This window comes from Homalodisca vitripennis, chromosome 2 (assembly GCF_021130785.1).
Source record: "Homalodisca vitripennis isolate AUS2020 chromosome 2, UT_GWSS_2.1, whole genome shotgun sequence".
Lineage (NCBI taxonomy): Eukaryota > Metazoa > Arthropoda > Insecta > Hemiptera > Cicadellidae > Homalodisca > Homalodisca vitripennis.
The window spans coordinates 138,277,120-138,283,900 of NC_060208.1; positions in this window are offsets into that span (position 1 = coordinate 138,277,120).

The window sequence follows — 6,781 nt, forward strand, 5'->3', positions numbered from 1 at the left end:
CTTGGTCAGTGTTGATGATATGTCATCCAGCCCACATGAGCCCCTGTTCTTTAAGCTCCCGATTATTTCTTTGACTTCTAGAGGAGTAGTGGGGGTAAGTGTCAGAGTCTGTTGTACTGGCTCCAGGCTTGGCGTTAGTAAGGTCTGTGGTGTCGTGTAACCAGCTGTCCTCAGAGTTTCTTCAGCGATACTGCAGAAGTAGTTGTTGAATTTTTCAGCAACTTCCAGTGGGTCGTTAATCTCTCCTTCTGCTGTAGTCAGCTGAAATTGCTGTTTTGCTTTCTGACCCCTCTTGGATGTTTTCTCGCTGTTTATGACCTCCCATATAGCTTTGGATTTGTTGTTTGCCTGACGAATATGTTTGTTAGTAGCTTCTTGTCTTACCTCTCTTAGTCTAAGGTCATAGCGCTTCTTATTGTGTATCATTATATCTTTGTCTTCTTGCTGCCCGGTCATCTCGTATGTACGTAATGATTTGAGGTAGTTTTCTTTAAGCTCATTTGCTCTCTCATCACTATAGTCAGCAAGGTTTTTTTTGAGTTTATTCCTGGTTTTCTTTATGGGACATGTGGCATTCATCTCCATTGCTACTACTCCCATCAATGCGTTGTATGCATCTTCGGGTGACTGTGCACTGTATACATCACTCCAGTTACACTCTGACAGTCTTAATTTGAGCGATGCCATGGTCTGGGGATTTATACACCTTTTAAACTGGCTTGGAGTCTGCTTATTATTAGTTGTTAGTTGTAAAGCACACAGTTGTCCCTTGTGGTCGGATAGTCCAGTATTGAGAGTGTCTACTTTAATGTTGTCGGAAGGAAAATTTGTACATACACAGTCAATAGAACTAGCAGTGTGTTGAGTGACTCTGGAGGAAGGTATAGACAATCGCTTAATGTCATGAAGAGCTAGAGTTTCTTCTAGTCTATCATTAGCGTTGTTTTTGGCCAGATTGTCAATATTTATATCTCCAATAAGAAGGATTCTATTTTTATGAGGCTTGATATCTTCCAGAATATTAGAGATAATTTGTAGGCCTTCTTTTAGATTTCCCTGAGGTGGTCGATATATTCCAACTATGTGTAGTTGGCACTTGTTAATCTTAAAGGTTCCTACTGCTATTTCACAGATGAGCTCTTCACTTTTGTCATGGAAAAATTGAGGATCACTATCTACAGTGAAGCCTTCCTTCAAAAATATAGCAACACCCCCATAATCATGGTTTTTTCTGCAGAAATCAGCTGTGAGATTGTATCCGGGCAGAGTTGTGTTTATAAGGTTTTCACTTGTTAGGCCGTGTTCTGTAAGTACAAGTATATCAGGGGAAATTTCATGCAAAAGGTGGTTTAGTCTGTCCCTCTTATTGGCTAGCTTTCTGATGTTTTGGTGGAACACAGTGAGTTGGGTTGACGGCGGAGGCTTGAGTTTTTGTACTGTTTTGATTTGTACTTTCTTTTGTGTTTGGTCCATTTCAGGAGAGGTGAGGCTAAAAAAGACTTGTCTTGTGCTGCATTTGCCACTTCAAGGGGAGGAGACGTTGTCTGCAGGGGTAGGACTGTTTTTGTTAGCACCATTTGATCGCTTTTAGCTAGTGTTTGATACATAGGAATATTCTTGGTGTAGAAGTCCTCAAGAGTTTCTTTAGGGGCCCCGTACCTTTGCAGAGGCTGGTGGAAGTTTTTCTTGGGCTTTAATGGCACATGGATACCCACATAGGGGAAGGTTATTTTGCTCGGAGAGGCTGTTCACTGGTGACTGGTTGGTTCCCTCTGTTGTTGTAAAAACAATATTTGTAGTTAGAGTTTGACCATTTCCCTCCTTAACATGTTCAACTTCAGGAGCCGCGCAACATTGTTTGTTTAGAGGCACATTGCTTTTACTGAGTAGGTTTTCTTGAGCTAACTCTTTTTCAAGTGTAGGACATTGTAGCTGTAGTATTTTATTCTTTTCAACTTGAAGTGAGGTGCTATAAAGGTGCTTGTTTTTTTGAGTAATCATTTGGTGGTTGGTTTCATGAATTTCATGGAATTTTGAAGGGGGTTGGAGGTTTGCTACCTCAAGTATATTTTCAAGATGTTTGAGGTGTCTTCTTGCAGTTGATTCTTGCTCAAATATCTTAGTTAAGGTTTCTTTATAATTTGAAGTGACTTCTTTGAGAAGGGACTTATTTTCTTCTAGTTCCACTTCTATAGTGTGCTTGTTTCTTTCCAGTTGATAGTTTGTCTCATTAAGGGAATTGATTAACAAAGATTTGTCATTCATTTTAGCTTCAAGTTTTTTTATTTTGTTCCGAAGGTCTGAGTTGGTTGAGAGTACATTGTTTATTTGTGTTGTGAGGCCGCATTTTTCGTTTTCAGATTGTTGAATAATGTCTTCTTTAAGTTTACATTCACTTTTTAGCTTGGTTTTTATAAATTCCATTTCTTTTTCCAACATGCTGATTTTTCTTTTAAATTCTCCAGTGATTTCTTCTGACAGTTTTAGTTTGTCTTCTAGTTCCACCTGAGATTCAGATTTATGTGTTTTTAGGTCATGTAGTTGTTGCTTGAGTAAAGTGTTTTCAGTGAGCAGCGCATTGCCCACCTCAGCCGCTAATGTGAGTGAGGTGTCGTGATCCAGATCGTCTTCTGCAGCAAGGTTAAGGATTTTTTCTCGTAGTTCCTCAATTTTGGTGTTGCAGCGAGGAGAGGAGTTCAGATTTAAACATCTTTCTGCCTCAATAAGAGCATTGTTAAATTCAATATTTCTGCAGTTTTTTGTCTTAGGCTTCCCATATTTTTCAATATTTTCTATGTATTTGAAAATATCTATCTGTTTAATTGTTCCAGCCTCATTTGTGCTAAAAAAGGTTACATTGTATCGCACTGTCTTGTTGTTCATACTGTCTTCTATGCTATTGATAATTGCAGGCCAGTGTGCATAGCCTTTTACTTTGGCAAAAATAATTTCACAGACGCGAAACATTTCTTTTGTGGTCATGTTGTTTTGAGTAGCTTTTGTTACTGTCAATATTTAAAATTGCGAAGTATTTGCGAGGTATTACGAAGTAAAATTGCGAATTTTGTTATTAATCAAGTGCCCAGTTAGTTGCAGTAGTACAGGCAGTGCCAATGATGTACAGCTTCTCCTGTCATTGTCAGATATAGGCAGTGTTCAGTACTTAGTTGCGCTACCATTGCATCGTATAATAGGATAATATTCCAGCATTGTCATCCAACACAAACCACCGATACTGCCACCCTTTCATAACGTTGGTCCACTTACTCAACGAACCCTCCATCGTCGCCATTTTTACAATAATACTCTTACTTATTAAAGAGTGTTAATTACTTATAAAAGAAGCCTATTACGGATCTTTATAAATAGATATGTAATGTTTTTATAGTAATTTCCTGATTGTATATGTGATATGTTGTGATTACAAAGCTATGTGAATCTAGACTATTGTGCAGTGAAGTGAAAGTGTTTAGAAGCTATAATTTCAGTGAAATAGGATAGGTATGGTTTATTATGTTCATTTATACCTTGTTTTAATAATGATTTATAGCTTATTTCAATAATGTCCCAACATTTTGCTGGTAGCTGACTGACATTTGAGAACTTGAGACTGAAAACAACCTAGGGTCTTGACATTAACACCTGGAAAAGCATTTGCCTTTATGCTTTCTGGAACCCCAAACTAAGCCACTATTTCAGCAAAAGTTCAAAATTTGCATTTATTTATTGTAAAATTAATACAGTTAGATGTTATAGAAACACAGTAAAATTAGTATTTATGTTTTTAATTCGGGTTTCCGGAATCCTTTACCAGAAAACTACTGATTAAAAAGAGAAATAAACAGAACTCAAACCAATAAATCAAATTACCAAAAATAATTTTAACAAATAAATACCATAAACAAGTTTCCAATTAGCTGTATGTAGAATATTTGTAAATTTTGATATAGATCTAAAATTTTATTTAAAATAAGGAAAAGAGAATCGTCTAACGTTCAACCCGTCTGGTTGCCTTGATTGTTTAATTAATGTGTAATTTTAACATTTCTTAAATTAATCAGAATAGTGCTTTGATTAGGTTTTGGATCTTGATGGTAAATTCCTTTTATATTAAAGCAATTTTCTAGTTTAGATTGTGTTGAATCGTATGAACAGATAATGGTCTCATAATTTTAATGAACAAAATCAAACTGATGATTGGTCATTCTTACTTTTAAAATGGGTGATGGTTTTACTGATATAATCTTTGTGCCAGAATTTACTGGTTAGTTAATAAACAGTTTTATTACTACATATATAACCATTTAACTATTAATGGAGTATTTAAGCATTTCACAGAGTGGAAAGGTGAAGGTTTATCGTCACAAATACCAAGAAGCTGGTGTGGTTACAAATTTTGTCACTAGCGATACATGAGAAATTCAGTGACGATTCATCGCTACCACCTGTATGAAGATCCTTAGTTTTTATCTTTGTGTTTTTCAATGTGTCAACATAACATAGTATATACCTTATAATTTTCCTTTCTGTGATATTCGGAAAATAAATGTATCCTATATGTACAACTATACAAAGTACTACTTATAGATAAAATACAAATTTGCCTTGCATCTGTCTACCGCCAAGCAGTGAACATCCGCACATAGTTTGATAATTGATAATTGTCATATTGATAATTTACCATGATGTTGCTGTAACATGGTAGATTTGTTTTCAAAACCAGTTTGAAGTGTTTATCTGTTTTAATAATGACAGGATACTCCTTCCTTCCATGGCACTCACATCAATGATTAAATAACAACAGGTTTTCTCCTATACATTTTGTGTAATTTAACTGTAAAACTTTTTATAATTAAAAATGTAATTTTATAACTGGGTAATTTTCCTGTTTCGTGAGAGAACTGAGCACTTATCGTAAGACATTGTAGTTTACAGTGTTCCAATAACTTTTTAAACTTAAAGACTCTTTTAAAAATTGGGTACAGTATTTTTTTCAATCATAAACATAAGAGACGAGTTTACTGTTGGAACTTTTTTTTACTTGCACATTGCACTGACTTTTATAATAAATACATTGAGTAAAATGATTTAAAAATCTATTTTTGTACTACAGTTTTGAAACCATTGGAGATAGAGACAAACTTTAAATGTAGAAAATGTTTATTTTTTAAAGACTGTTCTAATTACTGTATGTACAACACAACCTAGGTTGCTATTTGATTTTTTTTAGATTGGGGCTGTTAAGTATTTCAAAATTCTATGTATTTTTAAAATCTGTAAATTTTGGGGTAGGGTGATATTTGATGATATTTTTCGATAAGCCGTCTCATCATTAGTTTTGAATAAAAATATCGTCTCTCTATATTTGTGCAGTTAGTTGCAATAAATTTACCCACAAACCCCTGATTTTTTAATGTTTTGGTGTACCCTGTACATAAGCAGCAAGATAGGTTCAAACTTTTTACATCAAAATAATCAGTGAAGAAATACCTTTAAAATGAGGTATAACTCAACATACCTTTACATTTGAAAATTTTCCAAAAACCACCCCTACCCCTCAAAAACTACCCTTTTGGGGAGTTTTAGAGATTTCAAAATAATTTCTCCAAATTCTTTGGGGTGGAAATAGGGGGGTTTAAGTTGTTACGGATAATCTACCTCATTTGGTTTGGCCGCTATACGTACTGTACGGGTGGTCTGCCTCACCCTGTATATATAAAATATCAAGACAACAAAGCAAACTCAATTGTGGCATCTGAAATATTTTAGCTTGTAAATAAATTACAGTGGCCGAAAATAGATGCTTAAATGACCGCAGCAGGCGTCTCAGTCCTGTGTATGTATTTTCTTGATCAGGGAAACAAAACAAAATCAACTACGGCACAAAGAAATATTAATACCAGAATAAATTACAATGGCCATAAATATACACTTTTTGAATATTTTCTTTACTGTGGTAACAAGGCAAACTCAACATTGGCACTGGAAATATAATTCACTTAAACCAAGTGCTCATAAACCTGCAAAACTTACAAAAATTCGTGTGAAGCCATGAGTAACTGCTAATACTCATAATTCTTGATTTTGACAAGTGATTATAAACACATTTACTATCTGCTAATTAAGCCAAATGGGAGTTTTTCAGACCAGTGGGGCGTAGACCACAGGAATATAGGAATAGGCCTGCACATTAACCACGGACCCTAAGAATGTCCATGCAAAATGTAATATAATCGGTCCAGTAGTTTTTACATGATTGAGTAATACACACACAAGCACACATACACCATTAGATGATTTTAATTTAATAGTATAGACTGCACCTTCTATACTTTCCATTCATATATATATATATATATATATATATATATATATATATATATATCAATTATTAGACTTCTTGATATAAAGTTCCTTTAATATTTCGGCTTTTTTGCCGTTTTCAAAAAGGTATAATAAGGTATAATACAAAATAACAACACAGCAACAAAATTTACAAAAGTAAAAAAAATTTTTACTTTTGTAAATTATACATTTACAAAATTACAAAAAGTATAAATACAAAATTTACAAAAAGTAAAAATGAAAACGGCAAAAAAGCCGAAATATTAAAGGAACTTTATATCAAGAAGTCTAATAATTGATATAACAGAGCAATTCTGCTTTTATACACTCGAAGTGAATAATATATATATATATATATATATATATATATATAATACATGTTGAAAGGTTTATTTTTACTTGAATAAAGGTCAAAATATTGAAGTAAAACACATTG